This window comes from Mirounga leonina, unplaced genomic scaffold, assembly GCF_011800145.1.
Source record: "Mirounga leonina isolate KUSES-001 unplaced genomic scaffold, KU_Mleo_1.0 Mir_174, whole genome shotgun sequence".
NCBI lineage: Eukaryota > Metazoa > Chordata > Mammalia > Carnivora > Phocidae > Mirounga > Mirounga leonina.
Genome location: NW_023270451.1, coordinates 2096065 through 2118490, shown reverse-complemented (window position 1 = coordinate 2118490; position 22426 = coordinate 2096065). Strand labels below are relative to the sequence as shown.

The 22426-nt window shown below is 43.9% G+C and overlaps 2 long non-coding RNA genes across 2 annotated transcripts in view; both read right to left on the bottom strand.

The window, feature by feature from the left end:
• Positions 1-22426, bottom strand: part of LOC118020628 — a 45340-nt gene that overhangs the window by 21821 nt on the left and 1093 nt on the right. The gene's annotated exons all lie outside the window — the stretch shown is intronic.
• On the bottom strand, positions 12021-21878 carry LOC118020627. Its single transcript, XR_004681965.1, has 3 exons — positions 21782-21878; positions 15309-15360; positions 12021-12243 (listed from the first exon to the last, which is right to left on the bottom strand). It is a non-coding gene; the product is annotated as an uncharacterized LOC118020627 (long non-coding RNA).

Here is a 22426-nt window from a genome sequence, read left to right as displayed (position 1 = left end):
TGCAGATTCATCTAGGTTGCCTAAATAAAGTAATTTAGGAAGGCTCACTTGCTGGACCAATTTGCTCTAGTTCATTCCAGAGCCAAATGTCAACTTTCACGTTTGTCTGCCATCTGTCACAATGCAGGCCAGGGGTTCCTGTTCTACCTAAGATTGCGGAGAGAGACCCTTTGTTCCTCTTCCCTTGTTGGTTACACAAGACAGTAGGTGACAAGAAGCCTTCATTTCAGGGGCTTCATTTCCTCTGGTTTTCAAATTCATGCAGCGATACATGGTCATATTCCCCACTACTGCTGAAGGGCAAGCAACGAGCAGTGCCAGCAGACAGAGGAGCGTGGGAACACCTGCGGTCATCAGACAACCTAGAAAAGGGACCTTCTGGAGCAGCATTTCTCCGACTTTAATGTGCACGCAGATCACCAGGCATGCAGATGCTCATTCCATAGGTCTGGGACAAGGCTTGAGGTTCTGCATTTCCAACAAGCTCCCAGGCAAAGCCAGTGCTGCTGGTCCCCGAACCACACTTCGCATAGCAATGTTCTAGAAGACACAGGGGCAGATTCTATGGGTTGGTAGGGAAAGTCAAACCTCCAAGGAGGCTGAAAACATGTACCAACCTACGCTTGAGAAATACAGCTCAGAGACATGAATTTTCATCAATACATATACATACATCATCAATCATCTCTGTTTTTCTAATGGCATCTCAATTTTCTCATCTGTAAAATGGGCTTTAAACTATCTCTGTCATAGGTAGACCTCCAATATGGTCCCCAGTGATCTCTGACTCCTGGTGTCACACCCTTGTGTGATTCCCTCCCCTTGAGTACGAACTGGGCCTAGCAACTTGCCTCTAACAAATAAAATACAGCAAAGATGATGCGACGTCACTTTCAAGATGAGGTTGCAAAAGCCTGTGAGTTTCACCTTACTAGCATTCTCTAGCTCGCTCTTTCCCACCTGTTCAGCTCAATGAAGCCGCCTGCCATGTCGTGAACCTCTCTCTAGAGAGGTCTGTGTGGCAAGGAACCCAGGGAGGCCTCTGGCCCACAGGGAGAGATGAAGTGAATTCTGCCAGCAACCACATAAATGAGCTGGGCAAGAGGTCTTTTCAAGTCAAGCCTGTGAGAGACCCAGAGCCAGAGGACCCAGCTAAACTGTGCCTGGATTCCTGATCCACGGATACCGTAAGATAATAATGTTATGGTTTTAAGCCACCAAGTTTGAGTCATTTCTCATGTGGCAATAGATAGCTAACACACTTCAGAGTTGTTCCAAAGATTAAAAAAGACAAATGAATTCATGTAAGAACTTAGCACAGTGCAGGGCACAGAGTGTCCCCTTGGCAATGTTAGTTGAATCTAAAAATAGCAGAGTCCTAAACATTGCCAGGATCTGTAAACAGCAGTGGCGGCCACTAATCTAAGAATAATCCATGTGTATAAAGCCTGCTACTTTCAGCCTTGTCAGGGAACCTGCAGACCAAAAAGTTGGACGCGTCCCTATAAATACAAAGGCATAACTCATGCCGCGCGTGTTTTACATATTGATGCAGATATCCCACTTCTTAAACGTAAGCTTGCTGTTTCGTGGATCTTAGGGCCGTGCTCACGTAGCCCAGCAGGGAGGAAGAGGAGAGAAGGGGCACAGGAACACCTGAAGTCATCAGAGGATCTAGAAAGAGACCTTCTAGAGCAGCATTTCGCTCTAGAAGAGGAGGAGGAGGAGGAGAGAAGCGGAGCGCCCACTGAACCCTGGTGCGTCAAGCGGCATTCCCACTTTTTCTTCTCATTCTCTCCCTCCTACCGTCTAGTTGATTCAAAGAGGCAAGTTCAGCAGCAATCATCAGGCCAAATGGAAACTCTAAGAACCACGTCCGGGAAGTCTGTCCACTCCAACAGCCGTTACAGCCCTTCACCAAAAGTGGAAGCCCAGATCTATATTATGAAAATCACTGTGAAGAGTGTGAGAGCATTTCAAAGGGAGACCAAGTCCCCCGTTTAACAGACCCTTATTCAGCGTCCACTCTGTGCCGGGCATTCAGCCCTCCTCGGCGATCCGGGGAAACAAAAATAAGTAAAGCGCCATCTGGCGGAGGGGACAGGCACATTCACACCGGACTGTCCGGGAGACCCCTGGTGGAGCGTCTTCATCTACTGCGCCTGCTCCGTTGCAGGCTTGGGAGTAGGGGCGAGGACGTAAAGCTGACCTCTCAAGTAGAGAGCGAAGACAGGTTGGGACGTGTTGTAATAGAGGTATAAATACAGAGTCAAGAAAATACAAAGATGCCACAAGTTAGTTCTGACTCAGGGCCCAGGAAAGGCTTCCTAATGAAGGTAACATGTGAGTGTGGCTTTGAGGAATACATAGGATCTCACCATGCGGGTAAAAGCATTCCACATGGGTGAGGGCAGGAGAGGTACAAAGGCAGTGAGGTGTAAAAGCGCGAGGTACATGAGGAAATGCCAACGAAAACACCACCACAGGAGTGTCAGCTGTATGGCAGAAGAGTGGGAAGCGAAGGCTAAAATGGGGAAGATCATAAAAAGCCTTGAAGCCAAAAAGAGGCTGGATTTATTCTGCATGTAACAAAAAAGCATGAGTACCTTTTAAGGACAATAGTGATTTGGCCATGCATTAGCCAGTACGCTTGAGGTTGCTAGTGACTGAAACCCAATTCAAACTGGCTTGAGCGAAAAAGAATGTATTGGTGCACTCGACTGGAAAGTAAAGAGGTGCATCTGGCTTCGGGCTCAGCTGGTGCCAAAGAATAAATGATACCATCTCTCAGGACTACCTTCCCCTTCTTGACTTCTTTCTCATGGGGATTCTCTCCACACTGTAGCAAAGATGGCCATCGACAGCTTAAGACTTACATCAGGGGCTTAGTCTCCCCTGTGCAAACAGAAGGCTTCTTCCCCAATAGTTCCATTAAAGGTCTGGTAGCTACAGCTTTCTCCATAATCAACATCACCCATTACCAACGTAAATGCTATGACCAGTGGAATATAGTGTCCATCTTTGTGGGGGGGGGGGTCGGCCCTACCCAAACTCCACTCCCTGAACGGGGCTGGGTCCTCAACGGAAAATCCAAGGGCTGCTTTCAAAAGAAAGAGAAATGGGTGCAAAGCTGACAAAAAAACCCACACACACCCAAAAACCAATACCCTGTCCATTGCAAACTAAAAGAGGAATTCTAGAGACCATCTTTTGGAGCAAATGCAATACAGGGGTCCCCCCAGAGGCCAGAAAGCCTCTGCAACAGACCAGGCAAGACAATGGTGTGAACCAGAACACAGCACGGGCATGACAGGAACAAAACAGTGGCTCATAATCTCACACAGAGTACTGAAGGGTCAAGAGAGAAACATTTTAGGAAGTAAATATGGAAATCATGTGTGTAATCAATGTGATTTAAAGGGTCCTGTGGTACAAAGACAAAACTTAGATTTTATCATGGTTCTACCCATGGGAAAAAAGCTCAGGTTATCATGGCTTATTTGCCGTCAGAACAAACACAGGCTAAGATAACTTAGGTTGAAGTTAGACAAACACCATGCATAGAAGTCTACTGAAAAAAAAAATTACTCATTCACTTTACCTGGGGACTCATATTTTTCTTCAATTTGCTTTAAAATTTAAAATAAGTATCTAATTTCGTTACAAGCACCATAAAAATTCCTAGCCATATATGTGGTATAAGTACTTTATTAGATATATTCCAAAAAACAGTGCAGAAGGCAAGATCTCAGGTGAAGGAGTTCAGAACGTGCCACCTCAAAATATGCCGCTTTGGCATATTGACTATTTTTAACTGAAAGCACTTAAGAAACAGCAGATGCAAGAATGGTCCGGGCTCCCCTTTTCTATAAAAGCTTCCATGAGAGAGGTGCCCGCCCTCCCTGTATCAGGAAGAAAAGCACATCCTTATCACCAGAGACTTGGATTCACCACCGAAATGGATCTGTACAAATACACTAAAATAACTCTCCTCCTCTTACACTAACTTCCCTCACCAATATATATCTTAGTAACCTCCCCACAATTTACTGCCCCTAACCCAAACCCCTTTGCCTTGCCATTTCTCCCCAAATGTACCATTTCCTTATCTAGAAGATCCAAAGCTTTCTGTTCTGGTCACTTCTTTGGGACCTCATTCTCTTGTGAAGCCCTCCACGTACACATAAAAATTTAATAAAACTTGGATGCTTTCACCTGTTAATCTGTCTTATGCCATTGTAATTCCTAGGCCCAGCTGGGAACACGCAGAGGGCAGAGGATTTTTTTCCTTCCCTACACAGGAATCTAAATATTCTTTTCATGAAAAAAGTGCTAGAGGCAGAATGGGGTTGGGCAGAGAACACGCTGCTGCAGGTGGGGAGTCCTGGTTCCACCCCCTGGCAAACCAATCAGCCCCTCAGGGGGTCAGGATTCTCATCTGGAGAAAGAAGAGGTAGAGCTGGACTCTGCCTAAGGTTCCCTCTCCATCTACTATTCTGTGTTTTTTGAAACAAAAAGTCCCCCTAAACCCAGAAGTCTCCCTCGCAGGGACAGTTCTGAATCTCCTCAATTCTAGCCCTTTTCTGGTCAGCCTGCTGGGTGGCAGTTCTATTAAAAGCCTCACTGACGCTTCCACCAGAACCCATCACATGAGTGTGAAGCAGCATTTCTGTGCAGATCACCCAACCACCCCCCGTGTGAAGCGCATGACTAAAGCCACACACCCACGTCAAATGGCCGGTGAAGGAGGTCAGTGTCCTTGCAATACCAGGAAAAGTACACCTACCAGAGCACCCAGGCAGTCAGAAATGACAAAACCCAAAACCCGGACCAGGGAAAGACATGTGCTAAAAGCTGATTCTAGCAGAGCTGGGTGTTTTACGAGAGGCCTTTTAATTGGAAGTAACAGAAAACCACTCTAACTTAAGAACAAAGTGGGATTTATTTTAAGGATCTAAATCTGGCTCATAAAACCTTAGATCAAGAAGTACATCCAAGCTTCCCAAAGAAATGGGAACTAAAAACATCAAAAAGTCTTTCCAATCTCTCTCCCTCCCCACCTCTGCCTTACCTTTCTCCTCTGTGTGCTAGTATCTCTGTGTGCGGACCCCCTCTCCTCTCCTTGGTTGAGCAGGTCGCTAAGCACGGCCACGTCTCAGCCCTCCTCTGGTTGGAACACCTAATTTAAACCTCCAGCATCTTCAAGTTCCAATTAAACCACACTGAAGGTTGTGATTGGCTCAGCTTGTCCACCTCTAGGCCAATCAGTTACGATCAGGGAGGCGGGGCCACGTGCTGGAAACCTGGCTGCCAGGACCTACCCCTACTACCCTGGAAACCTGGGCAGGGTAGTACACCAAGCTCCTGAAGGTCTTCGGCCATGAAAGGGGCTATGTAGGTGTGGAAACTCTTCGGGCAAGTTTTCTGTGATGTTTTTCTTGCTTAAATATTTCTTTACATATTAAACGATATACAGAAAGACATTCTATTGTCTACATAGTCTAATGTACAGAGGATCTAACTCGTAAGACACAGCTGCTCAATCTGAACATGACTATCATTTCTTCGTACCCATCATACTAACAGGGAAGAAAAGCAATTCAAGCAACTGGAGTTAATCTTCCCTATCTTTCACCCCAGAGATAAACCCAGGTCACTTAATTCTCCCCAGCTGAGTATGCAGCTGACATTTTAGTGAAGGAAGCATAAAAATGATTTCTGGCTATGTAGGTGTGTTTCATGCAAACACTCTTCTTCAGCAGCTCCTGACTTCAAAGGAGAACTCCAAGCCCTAGCAGGCACGTTTGGTGCTTAATACATTTAAGAAAAAAGAATAGAAGTTATATGGTTTCCCTGGAAACCATTTTCTAAAGAAACTCGCACAAGCACCTTCTCCAGAAGCAGGTGCTGCTGCCTGAGGATTCTTCTCCGCCCCCCCCGCCCCCCCGCGGGGCCATTCATTAAAGGGTCAAGGCCAAGGTTCTGCTGGCTGTAGCTCCAGGAGCAATGGTTGAGCTTGTTTTACTTAAGAGTTATTTAGTATCAAGTCTCTCTTTACTACCTGGTTCTAGGAGAAAAATAAGCCCAGGTGGCTTTTGGCATCTTGAAAACCATTGGCAAGTACTGGCTTATCCAAGGGAAGTGGAAGAAGTCCCATGGTGTCTATCAGAATGGGTGATGGGGATTCCTCAGGGAACAAGAGGCGACAGCTCAGTAATTATTATAAGTGATTTGAATCTGAATTCTCAATGCAGTCATGTTCAGATTAGAATAAAAATGACCTGGGAAAGAGCAGTGGAGATCAGTACCAGGTCCAGGGCCTTTCTCAATACCTGTGGTCTTTTAGAGTTTTGGAGTAAGGTTACCAAAAAAAAAACTATCAGGTTTGTTTGCAGAATTTTCTGGAAATTATTGATACCTTGATTCCCAAAGTGCCATGGGAGCCAGGTTGAGAATGCTTCCTACCTAGCTTAAAGGGATATATTATGAGCCACCAGCTTATATAAGTAACCCCTTCTTCCACTGCACATTTCACAATCCTCCTGTTTCCTCCCCCTCCCATCTCCATAACAACCGGAATTGGTATCAGAAAGAAATCAGCCTGCCTCTTTGACTTTTGTCTCTAATTTAAGGACGCTTAACTTGGGAGGTCTACTTTATTTTGTCCTTGGGAACTCTTCACATTTTAAGGCATCAGTTCAATATCTTGGTTTCAAGATCCTCCCCCATGTCCAACATCAATAGAGAAGATGAAAATCCAGCAAATCACATTGGGAAAGGGGATATCATTCTAAGATATGGAAGAGACTGTATGATTCCTTTTAATAGATCAGGACAGGCAGTACAATTATAATACTGACTAGTCTGGTATAGGCAAGAGAAAGAAATGTAAGTCAGAAGAGCACTCACTCCAGACTCCTTTACTAAGCAAGGCCTCCAAAACTGTGTCCCATTTCCACTTGAAGTCATCCTCAACACTAAAGATCCCATGAGGTCAAGACTGAAAGTACCCAATCTACTTTAAGATAATGTCCTTTCTTTTTCAATATGATTATCAAACATTTATATGTCAGATACCATGTGAAATCTTTGGAATTCAGAATTAATAACACACAATTCCTTCAGAGACAGAGTCATTAAGTCTCTTACCTGTATTCTTTCTGGTTCATGTTTAGGGAAAAATCATGTTTCCTAATTAATCTGGGTAAAATATTAGATAGGAAAAACTTTTTTGAATCAACTGGTTTTCTAAATTTTCTAAAACATAAGAGCTCAAGTTCTTTAAATGTTTATCACATCAGTTTATCGCTGATGAATGATTCTTATCCTTGCCCCTCTTAAAAGGAAAATGGAGCCAGAAATCCAAATTAACATGGATTTGTATAAACAATAACTACCATCAGCCCACCTGCAAAGCTCAATAAAGGCTCATCATTCTGTTTGTGGCCCTACCCTCTAAATTCAGCCCTCTGTTTCTGCAATTAACATGAAATATGCTGTTGATTGATAACTAAAACTGCACTTCCTTTTCCTCAAATTTCCTGGAACTCTCTTAAAATGTTATATTTATCTTAGTTAAATATGTAAGGCATATTTTGAATTCTTGTAGTATTTTGTCTTCACCAAGCACGTCAATTGACTTGAGAATATTTTGAAGTTACACAAATCTGGATGGATATAGAAATTGCAGAATAGAATGAAAGATTTCAGGACGTCTAACTAGACTAAATAATCAAATGAATAATATTGTGACAACTAGAATTGCTAGAATCTAAATGTACTCAGATTAAAAGAAAATCCTCTCATGGACTTTTCCCAGACAGCCACAAAATATATCATGGACACTTGCAAATCTAACATCCAAGAGTTCAACTACTGAAGGGCAACTCCAAAAGTCCATGGTGTATACAACTGATCATTTTGTGTAGGAAGCCGACTTTGAACCCAAGCTTTGAGGCTCATGTGAGGAGTTGGGGCACTTAGCTAATGAGTGAGACTTTCTGACCCATCTTATTCATATCTCTACAATTCTTTGGGGTGTACATAAAAGCATTCACAAGTGCAATGTCAATGCCATTTGTTTATTGCTTTGCATGGTTGGTAGTTATCAATGCTATGCTTTTGTAGTTGGAAAATCCATTTATTCCCTAGTGCATCAAAAATTAGTGTTAATCATTAGAAATTCTGTAGTGAGCAAATACACGAAAAATCCCTGTTCTCATGGACTTACACTATGTAGTACAGACAGACAGTAAACAAATGAGATAATTACAGATTGTAATAGGTGTGATTAAGGCAATAAATTTGGTGATGTGTTACCAAGTAAATGCAGGAGGACAACCATACACAGATGGGTCAGGAAAGACCTTCTGAGGAATTGACATCTGAGTCAAAATTAGAAGGAAGAGAATTAGGGTGCCAGTACTTAGTTAATTATTAGCTGTTGCTGGAGAAAATTAAGTACAAATAGAAATAGACAATGCTATTTACCTGTTCCGGGAGATACTTAAGTATCAAAAGCCCTCTATGGGATGGATATGATACATTTAAATGCCTTTGCATTATGCAACTGCTTTTTGATGGGATATTTCATTCCTCAGGATGAAACAGAACCCCTGCTTGGCTATAATGTGTTATTTCATTAGGATAATCTATTCTAAACCTTATTTCTTGTAGGTGTTTTCTGTTACCAGCATAAGTGTTACCTTAGAGCAAAAGTGAATCAAATGTACAAAATTCAATTGTATTTCTATACCCTTGCAAGGAACAATCTGAAAATGAAATAAAGAAAAAAATTTCCATTTATAGTAACACACGAAAGAATAAAATACCTAGGAATAGATTTAATAATAAAGTGCAAAACTTATACTCTGAAAACTATGAAATGTTGTTGAAAGAAATTAAAGGAGATGTAAATAAACGTAAAAGTATCCATATTTATGGATCAGAAGACGATATTGTTAGGAAGGCAATACTCCCCAAATTGATCACAGAATCAACACAGTCTTCATCAAAATCCGTTGGCTTTGTTGTAAAAATTGACAAGCTGATCCTAATATGGAAATGCAAGGAACCCAGAATAAATAAAACAATTTCAAAAAGAAAGAAGAAGGTTGGAGGACCCACATTTCCCAATTTCTAACCTGACTACAAATATACAGTAATGAAGACCATATGGTACTGGCAGAAGGATAGACATATTGATCAATGAACTAGAACTGAGAACCCAATCTGAAAATGGACAAAGGATCTGAATAGACATTTCTCCAAAGAAAATATTAAATAGTCAATAAGCACACAAAAAGATGCTCAATATCATTAGCCTAAATCAAACTCACAGTGAAATACCACTTCCTACCCACTAGGATGGCCATAATCAAAAAGAGAATAACAAGATTGGTGAGGAGGTGGAGAAATTGGAACCCTCATACACTGCTGGTGGGAATGGAAAATGGCACAGCTGCTTTGGAAAACAGTCTGGCACGTCCTCAAAAGACTGAACATTGAGTTACCATATGACCCAGCAATTCAACCCTTAGGTTAGAGAAATGCAAACCTATATCCACAGAAAAACTAGTACAAAATGTTCATAGCAGCATTATTCATAATAGGCAAAAATTAGAAACAACCCAAGATTCAGCAGTTGATGACTGAATTAAAATGTACAATGGAATATTATTCAGCAACAAAAAAGAATGAAGTATTAATACATGCTATATTAGGGATGAACACGGCAAACAGTACGCTAAGTTTATGTGAAAGAAGCCAGTCACAAAAGACCACATACTATATGATTTCAGTTATATTAAATGTTCAGATTTGGCAAATCTATAAAGACAGAGATTAGTGGTTAGCAAGGGTTGAGGGGTGTGACGGGGCATGGGATTTCTTTTTGAGGTGATGAAAATGTACTAAAATTGATTGTGATAATGGTTACACAACTCTGTGAATATACTACAAATGTACACTTTAAATGGGTGAATTGTATGGTATGTGAATTATATCTCAATAAAACTTTTATATTAAAAAAAGTAAAGAAAAAAAAAGCCAGAGACAATACCAGGAAACATCAATGGTCCAGAAGATCAGAAGAGTCAACAAGAATTAATTAATTATGTATTTCTTTAATTAATTAATTAAATTTTTTTTTAGAGAGAGGGCATGAGCGGGAGACGCAGAGAGAGAAAGAGAGGGAGAATCTCAAGCCGACTTCCCACCCAGCAAGGAGCCCATGCCACGACCCTGAGATCATGACCTGAGCTGAAATCAAGAGTCAGACCCTTAACCAAGTGAGCAACCCAGGTGCCCCAACCAGAATTTCTTAAGTCAACTTATCTACCTTGCTTTTAGGTACAACCTCTGTGTAATAACACTAGATGAAAATCTGTTGTTTTTAGGCCCTAAAGTAAAGGAGCTTTTATAAAGTAAAATATCTAAATATCTAAAGTAAAGTATCAGGCACTTCAATAAACCATTCCAGTTGTGACAACAACTCCAGGAATCAACAAACAAGAGTGTTTTCTAAGACCAACAGCATGTTAGATTTTAGGCTAAGATTAATCTCCCTAGAGGAGAAAAGATTAATATAGTAATTACTGTGTTTCCTATTTTTCTGGGTGTTTCTCTTCTAGAAACAAGACCCTGGTACTAATCTACTATGCCTCTGCTCTACTGGTCTCATCTCAGGCTTGATTCCTTACTGCAAAGACTGAGTGGAAGTCTCCCATAGTAATTTAGGATAAGAAAGATATCGTACAAATGCATTACTTTCTCCCAGCTTTCATGTCTCCCTGTTCCTATTGCTAAAATGAGGTTATCTGAGTCCATCAATTTCATGGGCTACTGTGTGATGACTGAGCTTATATACAAAAGGAAAAGTATGACCCAATAACAATAGCATCATTTTAAAAAATGGTAAGATATTGGTTACTATTTTACAGTTTTCCTAAACCAAAAGGTCGTTTTAAAAAATGGTAAGATATTGGTTACTATTTTACAGTTTTCCCTAAACCAAAAGGTCCTTTTTCTTTTCCCAAGCGTGCTTTAAAGGGCCTTAAGTTAAGGTTCTTACCTTCTCTTTGCCTGATGCCTTAAGTACATTAGTATCAGCAGTTTTTAAATATACCACAACCTGGGCGCCTGGATGGCTCAGTTGGTTAAGCGACTGCCTTCGGCTCAGGTCATGATCCTGGAGTCCCGGGATCGAGTCCCGCATCGGGCTCCCTGCTCGGCAGGGAGTCTGCTTCTCCCTCTGACCCTCCTCCCTCTCATGCTCTCTGTCTCTCATTCTCTCTCTCTCAAATAAATAAATAAAATCTTAAATAAATAAATAAATAAATAAATAAATATACCACAACCTTACGAAAATCTGAAACCAGCGGCTGGAGAGTGTGCAGAAAAGAGCTACAAAGACAACAACGAAGAGCTCTCCAAGAAGACAGAAAGGAAGAAGTGAAGGGCGGAGGTAAAAAATAAGGAGGATTTTAATTTGGGGTTCTGCCAGTTTTTCTCTCTTCGACCCAACATATTTAGACAGTAGCCTGCGCTCAGGTTATACTCTCTGCAGATGTCTCCAAAGCTGCCCTAGGGAGTTCTGGCTGAGCTATCCTTCATCTCTAAAGTTCAATAACGGGGGTTGGCCAGTTAGCTCAGCTGGTTAGAGTGTGGTGCTGATAAAGTTCAATAATGGAATAATTTTATATTATTTTAATATATATTATTTTAATGCAGTAAGAGCTTGTCACACTGAGAGAGCCTTTTGCCCCGATTACGTTGTGTTTACTATGTTCTTCTTTCAGAGTCCTCTGCTGATAGCATCCTAATTTTTCCAAAAGGGGAAATTTTTGTCTTCAAATGACAGTCTGTTTCAGCACAGTGATTACTAAATACTATATGAAGCACCATGGGGGCTCAGAATATAACTTAGACACAACTCTCAAGATCTTAGAGTCTGAGGAGTTGAAAAAGGGCACAAATAACTCGGATACAAAGCAGAGCAGGACAAGTGTCATCCATCGGCATTGGTATTTAGATGGTGGTTTCCCAAAGCTTTCCTCCTGTGTTTATTTCCAAGAGTTCCTAAGAATTTGAATAAAATGCAAATAATAAACAATCATTTAAATACAAAGTCTTCTGTTCACGATTATATATCATTTTCCTCCAGCTGGATTTCCTGGTAAAAACAACACTCAAGTCTTCCAGTGCTCTAGCATTTAGATCTCTCCTCAGTGGGAGATTTGCATCCTATAAAAGAAAGGACAATGATAAGCCTGAAAAGCAGAGGAAGCTTTCAAAAGTAAGCTGGAGAGATTCTGATGGAAAACTACTTAATTCTTTATGATCTTAAAAGATCCAGGTGTTTTTAGGTTCCCTCAACAGTTGAATGTTCCTGCAGACAGCTCTCATAAAAACACAAGTAACACTAACACCTTAAAATTCGCAAGTGTTATGCATAAATATTTGAGACACTCACAGACAAATGCAAAACTCCCAACTCCCTTTCTATACCGCAGAACTAATGGAGTGTTCTCTTAAAACAAACAATGAGGTTTCTCCCTGGCAGAGTTACAGAAAAACATCTCCTTTTAGGAGATGGGTAAGTGGGGGATGGGAGAAAAAATGGTTCTACAAACTCTTCATCCTCTGGGTGTGAATGCCACCTATTTGCAGCGTACATCCTATTCATTATATTTTCTCACCTTCCTCTAATGCGTCAACTACTTAACCCTAGTAGCATACCCACTATGAAACCTGAAAGTTTAGTCTTTGATAGGCCAACCAGACAAAGCTTGCTGGTAAGCCGAGCAAATCTCGTGAACCTCTTAAATATTTTTTAGTTGCACTGGTATGGCAAAAATCCCTGAACCCATATGAATTCACCTGTGTCTCTTACGGCAGGTTGATTCTACCTCCAAGAAGTTTTATTGACGTTCGTTTGCTCCTACCCAGAACCCCAAAGTGGACATGGGTTTCTTGTCCAGGAGCAAACATCAGAGGAAACCGAGAAAGCACGCACACAGGTATCATTGGGAGGATGTACCAAATGTACCAGCCGTGGTGCCTGTCCCACCACCACCAGCCTAGGGGACTCTCTGCTTTGTTCTAAGAGACTGTGACCTCACGGGACGATAGCTGAATATGAGCCAATCCATAGCTTGGTTGGTGACCTATGATGGGTCCTGGTATAGAAAGTTGATGACTCTTTCTCTTGAAAATGTAAACTAAGAAATATTGAGAAGATAAGGGAGTAAGCACCTCACTCTCTCAGTTTCTCGTGTCCGTAACGGGAATGGTAATAAAAGCATTTACAACATAGCGGAATTTAATGAGTAATATTAAAGCACTTAGAACAGGATCTGACATAATAATAAACATGCCATAAATGCATCATCACCATCATCATCATCATCATTTTGAGTAGTTGTGTTCTATTCAAAAACCTTCCATGAGAATGCGCATGTAATAATATATGTGTAATAAGCTAAAAAATGAAAGTAATGAGGGATGACTAGCTTTACCAGATATGAAAATAAAAAATAAAGCCACTTTAAAATGATAAGGGAGTCATGCAGAAAGAAGCAGATAGAAATTCTTCCTGAGATTGACCCAAATACATACGGGAATTTAGTATATGATAAAGGTGGCATTTCAAATTAGTGAAGAAAATATATGTTATTAAATTATTACTAAGGATTTCTGGCACAGGAAGGCAGCTACTTGGAAAAATAAAATCTCTAACTCTCTGACCTGAGCAGAAATCAAGAATCGGACACTTGGGGCTCCTGGGTGGCTCAGTCATTAAGCGTCTGCCTTTGGCTCGGGTCATGATCCCGGGGTCCTGGGATCGAGCCCCACATCAGGCTCCTTGCTCAGCGGGAAGCCTGCTTCTCCCTCTCCCACTCCCCCTGCTTGTGTTCCCTCTCTTGCTGTGTCTCTGTCAAATAAATAAATAAAATCTTAAAAAAAAATTTTTGTAGTCATGTATTTGATTCTTTCTTTAGACTATGAGGTCCATTAGGGTTAGGGTCATGTATCCCTAAAATCTTTGTCTGCACATATTAGGTACTCACTGGAAAAAAAAAAAAAAGTTTAAAGATTGTTGCTGAATGAGCCACGGATAAACTCTGCTTCACTGTTTCGATCACGGTCTTCTGGGTTGTTCACTAATTATGGGGGTCAAGCCAGAAAACAGAAAATTCCCTGGTAGCAATACTAGGAGGCTTCTACTTCTCACAGTTGTATTCAGACTAGACTGGAGAGTTTCCCTCCCACTACTCTCTTTGCACAAATGAGACCCTAGTCATCAAATGCCACTGCTTAGGAAGGGTTCTATGCTATGGCCGGGATGGTTCTATCAACCAGTGGCTGAATATATAAAAGTAACAGGCAAATACTCTGAAGAGTCGGAGAAGATGCTCCCGTGCCAAGACCCTCTTTCACACAATCTGATTATTGAAGATGATTTCAAATTAATGTCGTTAATTTCAAACAATGAGGCTCTTAACTGTATTTGGGCGACAGGCATTAGTAGCAATTCAACTCCAATTCTTTCACGGAGCTAACGATTTAGCTTCTGTCGTTCCTCAGCCTTTTGGCTAAGATGGAGTGTAAAGAAGTAGCTTCTGAGGCCTTACATTCTATTATCAGGTTTTCCGAGAAATGAGAAAAACACTGAATTTTTTGAAGCTTAGGCCCATATTCTGAATCTGTTTTTCATTCCCACTTAACTTGCCTTGTTAAAAAAAAAATTAGAAGTTAAGATTTTGACATTGACTAATTCCAACAATTACCAGTATGATCTTCTCCAGAGCTAAAACACCATCCTTCTTCCCCATGTTACATGGGCCATTTGACAATATTTTTAAACATTCAATGCTTAATAAATCTTTAATGAAGTACTGCTGTTTACCAGTCATTTTGTCTTTATGAAGAAAACTGACACACAATGACATTTTCATGATTTGTTAAATCATTTTTCTAAATCCTTTTCTGGGTAATTAGAAGAATTGCCAGTAAGTTCCCAAGTCCTTTGTTTTATTTTTTAATGAGTTCACCTTTGCATTCAGGTGCCTTATAATACCTTCTTTCTCTTCCGTTTGGTAATAGATGGCTCCACGTTCTTGGTCCCCTTCAGTGACAGGGCTTTTTAAAGGCAGTGCAAGCCAAAGTTGTGTGTCCTGCCCCAACGCGCAGGTGCATTTGCAGAAACCAACCCCCAGGGGTCAGAATTCACAAACTAGAAGTGGCCTCAGGCTTAGTTATTAGCTCAAGAACCCTCAGCTCTGTTCCTCTGGAGAGTAAACTCTTACCTGTTGTGAGAGAAGTGGGGTTTTCCCCAGAGGACTTTTGACTTCTCTTCACCTGGTGATATAGCAGTAGATAACAAAAAAAGAACACATGTCAAAACCATTGCGGGTAGACTAACGAACCTTTTGTATATTGCACAAAAATGTTCCTGACTTGACAATTTGGTAACCATTTTAGTCTTTCCTAATCCTTTAGCAACGAAGAACATTCTTTGCTGATGTGCCAACTTGGACCAAATAGACCCTATGTTCACACTGACGAATTCTTACTCCTTGTTATGAGACCACTAAATGTATCTTCTTAGAAAGAAAAAAAAAAAAATGTTTTAATATATTTTTTTTAATTATAATTGAGGGGCACCTGGGTGGCTCAGCCAATTAAGCCTCTGACTCTTGGTTTCGGCTCAGGTCATGATCTCAGGGTCATGAGATGGAGCCCCACGTTGGGCTCTGTGCTCAGCACGGAGTCTGCTTGAGATTCTCTCTCTCTCTGCCCCTTCCCCCCCTGCCTTCACTCTCTCTCTCTAAAATAAAATATATAAATAAAATATTTAAAATAAATAAAATTATAACTGATAAAAACTTCAGAAAACCATCCTCACAGAAGTACATTTGTAAAAAAAAAAAAGAAGTACATTTGTATGTGACGTCAGTCACAGAGGGTGGCAAATGCAAACAGTTGAGAAGTGCTTAATGTTTAAAATATTCATGGTATCAAAATTTCCGATTAACACTTACTACCTCTAGGTGGGTATTCCTGTTAGAGAGAGAGTTGCTTCTTTAGCTTAAAGTGGGAAATGACTCCTTTGGGAGGAAACACAAGTCCCAGAGTTTCCCGCATCCCAGGTGACTTTTGCCCATGGAAGGCCAAAGAGTGGGGGAAGCCGTCGTTGCGGGCCGGGGGCTGGGGGGTGACGACCGGGCCTAAGGCACCAACCTCTCTGGACATCATCAACATGGCAGACCCCTCTGATCATCTAGCCCCTTTCTGCTCCGCTCCTCAGATCCAATTTCCCTCCATTCTCCTCCTTCTTAGCACTTACTGCTAACCAGTCATGCCCTAGTTGATGGTAAAACAAAACCAAACCAAACCACACTTTCATTATTCTGAACCTAGTCAAAGAGGTTCCCTGCCTTCTGTATCATCTACTTTCCTTGCACAGAGGGAAATTCTGCTCTCCCAGAGACGACCACTTTTCTGAACTTATCTGGAATAGAAGCTGCTCTGTATTTTCAAGCTCTGCCTCTGAGCAGAAGTCTCCCTTTTGCACTTCCGGGTCATTAACACTTCCCTCAGCCCCTGTCATCCTCACCTCTGACCTCATTACACACTCGCCTCAAACTCAGGCACTTGTGGTATGGCTCCCTTCCAGAGGACTTTCATCTCCTTGCAGAAGGCCATCCATAAACGACCTCAGCCTCATAGTACCTTGACCTTTCAAGCCCACACCTGAAGTTTAATTGCTCCCTAGAATTGCTCCATCTCTGAAATCTTAGACTCAAATACCCACCCCCTGACTGCATCCTATTCTTCCAGATCACCACTCAACCAGACTGGCCCCTCTGGTTCCGAATCCCACCCACTCTCTCCATCCTCTCAAACCCCTTTTGTTTTCCCTTCACTCTTTTCTGCCCCCCAGATTCCATGCTCAGTCCCCTCACTCTCTCACCCCTTGACCTACTTCTACTATCTCTAACTCCTCACCTGTGCGGGCTACTTACCTCCCCCCAGCTCTTCTTTCTTGGATTTTCAGGTTACCTACTCTTCCTGAGTGACCTCATCTACTCCCACAGTTTTAAATGTTACTTACAAGCTGATGCTTCCCAAATATCTCTCTCCAGCCAGATATTTTTCCTAAATTCAGGAGGAGGCACATACCTGAAGGTCTACGGAATATTTCCATTAGCATTTGCAAACTCACTTTGTAAAAGCTGAGCTAATCATCCCTCCCCCACAGTTGGGGTGGGAAGCTGATCCTATCTCAGTGAATGGTACTTGGTGTACCTAGTCTCTCAAATCTAAAAGTCAAGTCATTCTGGACTTCTCTCTCTTCTTTAGCCTCATGTATTCTTTCAATCACAAATCAGTGACTTATTCCCAAGTACCGGGGAATCCACCCATTCCATATCCTATGAACCCTATTCATTTCCTACTTGAATATGGCATCAGGATTCTTTAGTTGCAAGCAACGGAACCTAGCTCTGGCTGATTTGTTATGAGGGATGTATATATATCAGAAAGATACTGGGTAGCTTCCCAAAATGGAAGGAAAACCGACTAACTAGAACTTTGGAAGGATAGGAACCAATGGCTTACAGAGGTAGGAAACCTCGTAAGATGTGCCATTAGCTGATGTAGCTCCAATCATCTTGTGTCTCATGTACCTCCTGACTAATCACCCTGTCGTAACCCCTCCCACACCACCTTGATGCACTGCAGTCAGTAAACTTTCTTTCTATAACAGAAATCGGATCAAGTCCCTCATTCTTAAAATCCTTCACTGGCTAATCCGAGCTTTCAGAATAAAATCCCTTAATCCTTAACATTCATGAATTGGCTTCTCTTGGCCCCATCCCTGACCATTCCTCTCCCCTCTTTCCCCCTCACACCCGATTCCTGGGTCCTACTCCCTGCAGGTGCCAAACTCGCTCGTGTTCTGGTGCCCACTTCAGTAATGATGATCCTAGCAGAAACAGAACTCACCTGGGATGGTTCAAAAGAAGAATCGCGAATGAAAGAACCACTTTCAGAGGTATAGGAAGGGTTACATGAATTGAGAAAGGAAGATGGAACGCCTATAGACTAGCCATGGTGGGAAGCCATTACCAAACTGGGGCTGAAAAGACAACAGAGGTATCAGAGCCCAGGGAGAGCTGAAGCCCAGGGGAGAGGATCCAATCCTTTGGAAAGGGTAGTGTAGTTGTTGGAAGTGTAGTTGTTGGGAGATGCAGCTACTACCATGGGGTTGGAATGACCGCCTGCATCCCCAAGTGATCCTCTGCTACTCTGTATAATGCTTATCACAGAGGTTTTCACACAGCAGTGTAGTGGCTCGTTTACCTGTGTGGCTTCTACATTTTCAGAGGACAAAGACTCTCCTTGCCTCAGCATGCCCCAAACATCCACAGCCCAGTATCGGGCACATAGACAGTGCTCCACAAATGTTTGCTGAATTAATGAACAAATTAATTGATCCAACTAGTTTCACATTTTTCCTTTTTTGGGGGGGGGAGATTTTAACTATTTGAGAGAGAGAGAGAGAATGAGCGAGCAAGCAAGAGAATACAAGCAGGGGGAGAGGTAGAGGGAGAGGGAGAAAAAGACTCCCCCCACCCCCAGAAGGAGCTGGATGCGGGGCTCGATCCAGGGACTCCAGGATCATGACCTGAGCCGAAGGCAGATGCTTAACCAACTGAGCAACCCAGGTGCCCCAGTTTCACATTTTTCAAAGTGGAATCTGAAATCAGCAGATTTATAGGCAAGAGAAGGAAAGTGAGAATTGCAGGCAGAGTTTGGGGATATGTTTCTTGAGAAAAGAAAGGTACCACTCAGTGTTAGGCTCCTTCTGTCTCCAGGATTAGGTCTCCCAAAAAGTGTTTTGTGTTATTAGATTAACATATTATTATTTGCTGAGTCTGACCCTCAGTGGAAACAATGAGCAAGAACCCTACATTCACACAGTGCAGAAGGTGAGGGATGGGCTCCGTCTTCTCTGATTCGAGAAATGAAGGGTCCATGGGTATGAATGAGATTCACAAAATAGTAGGACAATCGGAGCCAAGAGAAAAGAGATTAAGCTTAACCGAGAGTGAGGGGACCTGTCTTGTTCCATATAGCTGGTGCGTGGAAGTGACAGTAAGGTGTCCCATAAGAAACGGAAATAAGTTGGCTCTCTGAGAGTAAATATAAACCAACACTTAATGGAAGAGATCGGAGATAAAGTTGCTCCCTCTTAGGCCTGCAATTAGTTTACCTTAAGAAACGTATAACTTTGGAGCTGGGGTCAGTTATGTCAGCAACCAATGTCTGAGCCCAGGCAGGGCTGAGCTTGGGGAGCTCACAGTTCGGAGAACCTGAGAACCCGAGGTCCTTGGTCCAAAGTGAATTCACTAATTTGTAACAGATGGTAGAAGCCAGGCTGATCTCTCCTAGACACATCTGCTATGGGCTGAATTGTGAGCCCCCAAAATTCGTATGTTGAATTTCTAAACCCAGCACATATTTCTGACTATATCTGGAAATAGATCCTTTTTTAATTTTTTTTTAAGATTTTATTTATTTATTTATTTATTTATTTATTTGACAGAGAGAGAGAGAGAGAACAAGCAGGGGGAGGAGCAGAGGGAGAGGGAGAAGCAGACTCTCCACTGAGCAGGGAGCCCAACGTGGGACTGGATCCCAGGACCCTGGGATCATGACCTGAGCCGAAGGAAGACACTTAACCTACTGAGCCACCCAGGCTGGTGGCTCCTGGAAATAGACTCTTTAGGAGCTAAGTAAGGTTAAATGAGGTCATGGCAGGCCCTAATCGGATAGAACTGTGGCCTTATAAGAAGAGGAAAAGGGAGAGAGATCGCTCATGTGAGACACAGGGAGAGGCCACAGAGAGAAGGCAGCTGTCTGCAAGACAGGAAGAGAGCTTCTGCCAGGAAGCAGATCAGCTGGCAAACCTTGAACTTGGACTTCCCAGCCTCCAGAACTGTGAGAAATAGATTTCTCTTATTTAAAGCACCCAATCTGTGGTATTTTGTTATGGTAGCCCAAGCCGACTGAGACAGCACCGGATATCAACTTGGGCTCTATATTTGAACTTTTCTATACTCTGAAACAAAGGTTTTTCTTATGCAAAATTGGTCGTTTAAGGCCAAAACTTTAAGTCCAGTGACCCTCGATAAACCACCTTCTGTGATCCTCTGTTTCTGCCTCTGTAAAATGGGCATGACCATCCCTGCTCTGCCAGCCTCACATCATTGCTGTGATAACCAAGTACACAAGAACACTCTGGAAACCCCGACGTGCCAGGACGCGCAGGGATCCCTAGGAGCCGCCCTAGGAACATTGGCTCCTAGGTTTCCTTCTTTTTTTTTTTTTTTAAAGATTTTATTTACTTATTTGACAGAGAGAGACACAGCGAGAGAGGGAACACAAGCAGGGGGAGTGGGAGAGGGAGAAGCAGGCCCCCTGCCGATCAGGGAGCCCGATGTGGGACTCGATCCCATGACCCGAGCCCAAGGCAGGCGCTTAACGACTGAGCCACCCAGGCGCCCCTCCTAGGTTTCCTTCCTAAGCAGAACAAAAGGTTATTATAATTCCCACTCGGAATAACTAAATGGGGAAGCCTTCAGAAGCCGCAAGAAAATGTCAGGCAGCGAATGCAGGGCAAGTCTCAAGTCCGTGCAGGAGCGAAACTTGGAACAACGGAGACAGGGGAAGGAAGAGTAAAACAAATGTGCAGCTCAAAGAAGAAAAAAGAGCCAAAAAGCTAAGAGAACTCTGGCTTCTCTTCCCCAGGCACCAGCCTGTTCCAAGGGGAAGAGAGAAGGTTTTTCGGAGGCTGCGATCTTCTGCGGCTGGCGGGGCTGGCGGGGGAGGGAAAGTGGGCCACGGTTTGCTCGCGGAAAAGAGAAAGCAGCAATGAGAGGAAGAAGGCTAAAGGCCTGAATGTGGGCTCGAGTAAGTGCCGTCAAACGTGATGAAAGGCGCGCGGCATAGAGCAAAGTTCGCGCACAGCGGCCCAAACTCCAGTCTCTCGGCGGAGGAGCCAAGACCCACACCGCCCCGTCGTGCACCTGCCCAGGGGGACGGGGGGCCTGGCGACAGGGCCGACCGGCTGCTGGCGGGGGTGACGCCAGGAGGGCACAGGTCAGGGCGCCGGGGCCGCCGGAGGCCGGCAGTGGGCAAACAGGAAAGTGAAAGTCGGCGCGCACGAGCTCCTCCCCCGGGCCCACCGCCCGCAAGGCCGACTCTCCGGTACTTGACCTCTGGGGACCCCGGTCTCCTCCTCTATCCAATGGGGTGGGTAAAACTGGCTCAGCTTGCCCTCCGGGGTTGCCGGGAGAATCAAAAGAGTTCTACGAGAAAATACTTCCTAAACGGAAACGAATCCTACACCCGAACGGTAATCAGTGCAGGTATTTCTACGGAGCCCACCTCCCCCCCCCCCCCCCCCCCGACGGAAGCACCCTGGAGCTTCGGTCCGAGCTCCTCCCGCTGGGGCCTCAACCCTGCCCTTCTCGGGAGCGCCGGGCCTCCTTCCTGGCGAGCGTGGGCCCAGGCTCCGCGGTGGCCGTGGGGGTGGCACGCACGCCGCCCGGGGTGCCCTTTTCTCTCCTTCCTCTCTTGTCTCAGAGCCCTGCCCAGCGACGGCGAAATACAGACCCCTGCTCTCCCCACCTACTTCCTCCTGCTCAAATCCCTCATCTCCCTGCTTCCCCATAAAGGGCCGGCTGCAGGGGAAGCGCTCCACCGCCCCTACCTTTGAGTGCGACAGAACGGTGCCCCTGTCTCCTGCCAGTTGGGGGGGGGGGGGTTGCTTGCCTTCGCCGGGACGGGGCAGGGAGAGCACTGGGGGTCGTCCTGTGACACTCTAGAGAAGCGCCTCAGACCCATAGGGAAATTTCAGGGGCCCTCTCGGAGCTCCCTGAGGGGCACAGAGGCAGCTGGGGGGTTCTGTAGGGTCGCAGAGGAGGCTGCAGCTGGCTGGCATTTCCTCCCCACCCCCTCCACTTGCGGCTCCCCCTGCCACCACATGGCCGCCTGGCCCTACCCTGGGAAGGTTCTCCCCAGTCCCTAGCCTCCCGTGGGCCCCGGTGGTCTTGAGCCCTGCCGATCGCTGAGGGGCTGCAGGCCCAGCTTGCTCCAGGAGTGGCTACCCAGCCATGACCGCAAAGCCAAGTGGGCAGTGGGGGCAGGGATCTCTCTACTCCTAGAGTTGGCTGTCCCCCAAATGTGCCAAAGACTGCGTCTTGCCTCTGGGAAGTTTCCTCCTAGGTGAGTGAGAAGTGACTCCAACTAAGTGCTCAACTTTGTGTACATTGGAGCTGCCTGGAGACCTTATTAGAACTTGCCCGATGCCCCTACAGCAATTGAATCAGATGTGGCTGAGTGAGGGGCCTCGGCA